The following is a 7,622-nucleotide window of genomic DNA, read 5'->3' as shown; positions in this document are numbered from 1 at the left end:
GATCAACTATTGTTTTCCGCTCTCTTTCTACTAATGAAATGAACGCCCGCAACAACTGGATCTTTCAAAAAAAGAGCAGATGTTCAGATTCTCTGTTGTGGGATGTAGAACTAGTTGTTTGTTCTGAAGAGTAAAATGCATCGTTGGACTTTAAACTTGGTGGCAATGTTCAGAACAGTCCTGGAACTTGCAAAGTGTCTCAGTCCTGGTTAAACTCCCTTCTCATTCAGTCATTCTCCAATCGCGCCCGAGGATCCTCGCCGTCAACTCCAACCACCATTATGGCCAAGCGCCGGCGCTGGCGGCCGAGTAGGCCAGTACAACGACCACCGCGGCAATCAGGAGGACCACGAGAGCAGAGAGCAGGACGGCTGTGCCGAAACGGCTGGAGGTTGTGCCAGACGTCGAGCACGCCGAGTCGCGTGAGCCCGGCGAACTCCTTCGGCATGGTAGACGGCACCCGACAGACCATTGCAGCTGAGGTCAAGAGTTAAGACCAGTATCCAAACCTGGAATCTTGCCGTTTCTCGCTGGTGCATGCCGGACAGCGAGTTGTCGCCGAGGTCGAGTAGCTGAAGCCGCGCACACGAGCCCATCTCCGGAGGTATCTGACTGGAGAGCCTGTTGCCACCAAGAACGAGCTTGTTGAGTGAACCGAGCATGCCGTCTGTATTCAGGTCTTTACAGACGGCAAATTACCTGATTCCTGTAGCATGCTGACCGCCAATGGGAGCGAACCGCCAATTGACTTGTATGAGAATTGAGAGGTCGAGGTACAGCAACATTAGCATTCCTTGGAACCTTGCCGTGCAGGTTGACGGACGTGAGGTTCCGACTGCTGAAAATTTATCCATACTTCTACCGTATCCGTATTAGAGTTCGGGGACCGTACGAGCGACGTGCACTTGCCGATCTCCTGCGGTATCTCGCCGGAGATGAGATTGTCAACGAGCAGCTGCTTGGACAGCCGCAACAAACGGAACATAGACAGTAGGATGGACCCGGTGAGTGCGTCCTACCACAGGTCGAGCGACCCGGTGAGTGCTTATCTCCGGGTGCTCTTGGGGAATTGAGTTTGGGATTTTGTCCGGGCACAACCAAATCGTCTGACTGCGGGCCCTTCGCTGATGTGGCGATTGCGGTACACTGTGGCGTACGTGCTGGGTACGCGGATAGTAGTCCAGGACCGGCGTGACAAGTTTGAGAACCGTATGGATGCAGTATTGGCAACTTCCAGGACCGTATCTAGGCACTTCGCGAGTTCTAGGACATTTCTGGACATTGCCACCAAGTTTAAGGACTAACGGTGCAATTTACTCTGTTCTGAACCACCGTCTGTCTTTTTGTTGTTGTTGAGAAAAGGCCTCAACGTTATTAACTCCTGGGATCACATTACAATCAGCGTGGAGGATAGCTTTTAGGAGCAATGCTACATCTACGAACGAGCTAACGTAAAGTTTACGTAATTAGTCACATGGCAGATTGTGATTGGGATGGGGGGAAGGAAGGGCCCACCCCACTTAAAATCAAGGGGCCGAAGAGAATTGTCGAAGGAAAGTTAGGTAGCCTTTCGTAACTTGTTTCGTAGGTGTAGGATTAAAGATAGGGAATACCACATGGGCCTACTGCCAAAGTGAATAGGTTGGTCTAAAATTTAGAGCTGATAGTAAACGAGAACTTTATAGCTCGTTACTTCACCATAGTTAAGATATATACCAACCATTTCCATGTAGAGGAAGGCTGGATCTAGTGGCCATAAAAATTGCCTATGCATCATTCCGATTACCTGAGAGGCAAAAAAAATGCAAGGTGCTCAAAAGAGGGGTGTACATATAAAAAATTAGTAGTACCTCGTGCTATACGATAGTTCTCGTATTGGGTTCTCTCTTATTGAAATCTCTAGCTTGTTAGATGATTGAGAAAGTAATATAGTCTTTTGTTATTTAGTATCATCTAGGAATGGTAGGTCTCGGGATGATGAGCACATACGCCTTTGTCCATGGACTTCTGTGATTTCTGCAACTTTGGTTCCAGGCACCAATGAGGATGACACATAGAGCTTGTGCTGCAAGGTATCAACAATTAGAATTGTTGGGCGCTGATGACCCTGGATCCGGGAGGACGATTGGTTGTCTACTTAAGGAGAAGGCCATCAGTGATAAAAAGAGAGGTAGTGCTTGCCCACAACCTATCATCTTGAAGGAGAAACCAGATAAGTGCAGAAACAAGAAAAGTTGCGCTATAGGAAGGCGTCCGCAAGTGCTTGATGGGTGGCTCTCAGTGTGTTTCCCTATCATCATGGGTGTGCTTGTGTCTGTTGCCTTTGACGATGTCTTTTTGCAAAAGTTCTGCCTCCATTTCAAAATAAAATAAAATAAGAATTGTTTCATGACCAACTTGGCATGCTGAAGCTGAGCTGATACTCAATTGGAACCCATTGGATCTCTGTGTTGTTGTGGGCACTAGTACAATTTAGGGCTATTCACATGGTTTGGACCCCCAATCGCACGCAGTTTCGGGAACCGTTTGCTCGAGTGGGTTGGTGATTGGTGGGGTCCATCAATGAACAATGAGAAAACATCTGCGATGAGCTAGAAGTTCCCAAACGGCCCACAAAGCGTAATCGTGTCTGATTCCTGCAAGGTTCTCACACATTGCATAAAACAAAATCGTTCGTGAAAGGAGATGCATCGCACAAAATTATCTTGTGTCAATTATTAATTTTACTCTAAATTTATTTTCTTTTGTTTATAGTAGTGCAAGAAGGACCACATGAAGTACGTAATACATACTTAGTATTTAAGAAATGACCCTCCTTACCCCACCTAACTGTGACTATCATGTGGAGGTATATCTCCCCACTACACCTGCCCCCATGTTGTTTATATATATGCTAATTGATTTTGACATAGTGGTTCCCTAATTCACGTGTCCGATGAAGAGTAGGGCCCTGTTTGGATTACCGTTTTCCTTTTAAATACGCTTGTACATAATACATGTCTCAGTCCGTCGTTTCATTTCCAGATGTAAATTGCTCAGGGTCCGGTAAGAGATATGCGTGCAAGTGAAACACCTCAGTATCGAATTACATCGATTCCAAGCGTGCCCTAAATGTTTAGATTCTCTGTTCTGAGATGTAGAACTAGATGTTTGTTTTGAACCACCGTCTGTTTTTTGTTTGTTTGAGAAAAGGCCTTAGAGTTATTAACTCCTGTGATGACATTACAATCAGCGTGGAGGATATGCATCAAGAGATGCAGAGGCCTAGGGTTTTCCTCCGTTTCTAAAAAAAGAGCTCTTAGCACGGGAGGTACATCAGCAATAATCAGCACTTGATCTTCAAACTTCCTGGCATGTGCCGCGAGCTCATGAGCCATCTTTATGCTTTTTTGTCCTCACCACACTGATTGAGACATCTTGGAATACACCCATCAGCTCTCTCACATCAGCAATAATAGTGAAGAACGCTAACTGGTTCTTCACTTTTGGGTCAAGCAAAGCAGCAACAGAGGCACAATCAGTTTCAATACACATAGGGGCAGTGTAGAATTTTTAACTACGCCAGCCCCGATAGAATGGCCAAAGCTTCAGATTCCTCTGGTCCGTTGCAGCTTGGCAACCGCCGACATACAGCCACTGCAACGCGCCCAACATGATCCCTGACAATCACACCTGCACTACCTTGGCTGGTCACACTAATAAAGGAAGCATCAAAGTTCAGTTTCCACACTTCAGCACCCAGAGGCCTCCAATGGTCAGTAACAACTGGCCCCTCTACGTGCAGATGTTCCCTCGGTGTCTCCCTGAGGCCCTGCTTGGAATGGGTGTAAGTTTTTACACCTGTATCTATTTTACAGGTGTAAATTACCAGTCAACACTTGATTCCTGCCTCGAATGAAAACGACGGGACGAAGCTTTGTATCCTAAACCGGCCAGAAACGAGCAGAAATGCTAACCCAAACGGCACCTGACAGTTTTTCCTCGGAAGTCCTTCTCAGTGGAGGCATCACTCTAAACCGACCTGAAGTGTTAGTTTTGTTGCAAATATGTGCGAGGGCCTTGCTGTGTTAGTGGCTCGCTGGCAGTTTTTCCACACTCAGTGTTGTGTTATTTTTCATGCAAGGGCCTTACCGTGTTAGCTTCGTTGCAAATATGTGCGATGTGGCTTGTCTATGAGGAATAACTTGCAATTGTGATAATCGGGCCAAGACCGATTCAAGTTTTAATCCTACCGATTGTTTTATATCGAATCAAAAGTTGGTAGAGTATTTTTCACTAGTCATCCCAGGTGTTGCAACATCACGGTTGATCGAAGGAGTAGAAATCAGATTCCATGTTTAAACACAATGTTAACTAGATCATCGTTGGTGCACGTTGCTGCGCCCATCCATTTTGACAAAAGAATGACATGAATATATGTGAATATGTCGAAGCACAATGCATATAATTTAAATTTATATAAACTTACTCACATATTGGAAGCAAATCTCTTTATTAGTTTTATATAAAAACATAAATGGGCCACTTACACAAAATGATTAGTTTTTTAAGATCTTATGTTTGTGCATTATGAGCAAAACTACCAAGTCATGTTTTACATAATTTAGGAGGGAAAACTACTGTACTGTCTCACAAATCTTTCAAATACACGACATGATTAGGAATATAGATTGACAAAAAAGGAATTAAAGAAGGCTTACAAAATATATATTATTGGCTATGCATGCCACTCTGGTTGATTTAAAATTAACATCGATGTATAGGGGCATATGCCGCTTACTCTGATTCAAGAACCATGCATATAATATTCCTTCCCAATCGTTTTGGCGAATGCATTTTGATTTGGTTCAACTGATTTTGAACTGCTTTTTTAGTACTTGAAAGAGCATAATAGCTTAAGGGATGCATCTTCCTTGCCTCTCTCCTAGAGACCACAGACTACAGTATACACTGGACAAGAAACTCATCTTCACTTAGACAGTCCTCCATTCTCCCTGTTGCATGTTACCTAACCTGATTGGCAGCCATTTAAAATAGTCAGCCCAAACCTATATAGCAACCTGCAGCAAAAGAAAAACAGATTTGGATGAGTTGGACTGACCTGATGGAGAGGGTAATGGGAAGAGAAAATATGGTAGATTAAAGATGACGCACAGCTTAGTGTAGAAGCAATCCATGAACTCCCTCTGTCAAGAGAGAGTCGTATTTTGGGAGAACCGATGTAAAGCTTAAGAAACATACTTTGCCAATTCACCCCACAATCTATATTAAAGATGGCGCACAGCCTAGTGGGAGTAGCAATCCTACTAAAATCACGAAACAACCAATATCTCAGAAGAAGAGAATTCATGGTCATAATGTACTACAAATAAGTGCAGATCACTACAATAAACACATAACTATTTGAAGTATTGAAGGCAGCTACTCAAGGACAATGATGTTTCGCCTTGCTTGATCTACTTAATGGCCTTTGTTGCCATTTTTTTTAGCAGCATCAAGGAAGTAACTGATGTTGCCGTCTTCAATTACAGTTATCACCTCTATTCCATATGCGAGAAAAAAGGCACCATGCAACCAGTATAAAAAAGCTTCTATCTATACTTCCGCATCTGCATTTTTTATAAATAAGGCTAATGCAAGTTTCTCCCAGCACAGTACCAATAGACTATCCATGCTTATGTTCACCTTCATCCGCACCTTTGTTATTAACCATCACACCTTCTGCCTGATCATTAACCATTACGCCTTCAGCTTCACCGTCAGTCTTTACACCTTCTTTATCCTTCGGTCATCTCAGGAGAACAGGTCCTCGCATAAGTTCCTATCAAACAAAGATATGGTTACAACACAAAGTTCTGTTTGACTAACAGAGTTAAATATACCAACCACTTGACTAATCGAGGTACAATACACACTAACCACTTTACCAATTACAATTGGACTGTAAAATTAATAACCAAAGTATGCTGAATTGCTGATGTAAACACTAATTTACTATCATGTGGTTATTCTGTGCATCCCTGCATCACCACATCATATCAAGCACATACCATCTGCTCATCTGTTTGACATTAGAATCAAAACAGTGAACATAAATGTCACCAGCATAATCCTAAACAATTGGTGTTTCAAACAAAAAGTTGACATCAGAGTTCAATTTCTTTCAGTTTTCAATAGCATTGACTTGGATGGGATTGCTTTTCAGTACCTTCTCCCATGGTATGGTTTCCGGCCATGTGTTGCTACTGCATTTGGCGGCATACTATCACCAACTGTAACCATAACGGAATTAGACATTGGCGAGAACAAATTCTGGAAGGAAGGAACAACGTGTCAGTGAAGCTAGCCGATGAGATGGAAATTACCACGACACGTTAACCAATCGATCTAGAAGAGTGAGTGAATTGGTCACCTGATTTCATCAAGTTTGGCAGCGTCTGTAAACAGATGGGAGAAAGGTGATGGTGACCGTGGCGGAATAACATAGCCGCACGCATAGAGCTGTGCCGTCGTAGCGAGTGGCGGGGGGCCAGCCATCGGAGGCCGGAATCATGGCCAACAACACCAGAATGGCGAAGCAAAACAAAAGTTGGACTCATAAGCTCTTCTATTAATACCAGCCTTCTCCACCTCCTCCCCGACCAACGCCCTGGCCCTCTTGCTGACAGAGACTGGCCTCCCTGATCCACTGCAGAACAACTCACCTTTTCCTGGATCGACGGTTGCTCCAGCCATCCCATCACCTTCGAGCAGCTTATTCCAAGCTGCAGATTTCATCAGTAACAACAGGCCAATCACTAGTTAATAAAGAGCGAAACGCCGAGACGGTATACACACAAGGATAAGACCACGCGCGCAACCATTTCAATACGCAGGGACGCACGTAAGGGCACGCGTGCTCACACTGACAAGACCAAATGGAAGAGGTGAAGAGAGGAGGTGGTACCCTGGACGAGGAGGTCGGCCATGGACTCAACGCGGCATCCGTCGGCAGCGCCCAACCTAGGGTTTCAAATCGGAGAAACGAGGAAGATATCCACCAGCGGCGCACCTATGGGATCTGGAGTGGTGAGGTGAGGCGCGGCCGTGCGAGGAGGGATGGTGGACTGGTGGTGCGGCCTTCCTCTCGGACGATAGCCACCGGCGGCACACCATGGGGATCGGCAGAGATGGGGTGGGGCTCGGGGGGAGCGCCTAGTCGGCGCCTTCAGCGCTCGTTTGAGAACTTGGCATGTTTCTTGATTGGGCCGTTTTCCAATCTGGCCCATTACCTGCTGGCAAAGAAAAACGTGAAAAAACAAAAGTGCGAGAGCTGGGGTTCAAACTCACCACCTCAGGTCTACACACTAACGCATAAAGCACTGGACCAAGCTCATCTAGGTGTCTATTAACAGAAAACAGTTCTATTTATTGCTTTTAATAAAATGTTAACCGAAATTAAAACTTGAAAAGTTCATCGGTTTTGAAAAAAGTTCATCTATTTTTAAGAAAAGTTCACATAAAATTGAAAAAAGTTTATCGATTTTAAGAAAAGTTCAGAAAAAAATTAAAAAAGTTCATCAATTTTGAAAAAATTTCATCTAATTTGAAAAAAGTTCATCAAAATTGGAAAAAATAGTTCA

General features: G+C 44.3%; 1 long non-coding RNA gene across 1 annotated transcript; it reads right to left on the bottom strand.

Moving 5' to 3' along the window:
- Positions 1 to 5,593: 5,593 nt before the first annotated feature.
- LOC123140843 (uncharacterized) lies at positions 5,594 to 7,197 on the bottom strand. The gene is made up of 4 exons (XR_006470074.1): positions 6,947 to 7,197; positions 6,413 to 6,764; positions 6,209 to 6,312; positions 5,594 to 5,821 (listed from the first exon to the last, which is right to left on the bottom strand). It is a non-coding gene; the product is annotated as an uncharacterized lncRNA (long non-coding RNA).
- Between the last annotated feature and the right edge of the window lie 425 nt (positions 7,198 to 7,622).

Source organism: Triticum aestivum, chromosome 6D (assembly GCF_018294505.1).
Source record: "Triticum aestivum cultivar Chinese Spring chromosome 6D, IWGSC CS RefSeq v2.1, whole genome shotgun sequence".
Taxonomy (NCBI): Eukaryota; Viridiplantae; Streptophyta; class Magnoliopsida; order Poales; family Poaceae; genus Triticum; species Triticum aestivum.
The sequence above is the reverse complement of the archived record's forward strand: the minus strand, read 5'-3'. Positions and strand labels throughout refer to the sequence as shown.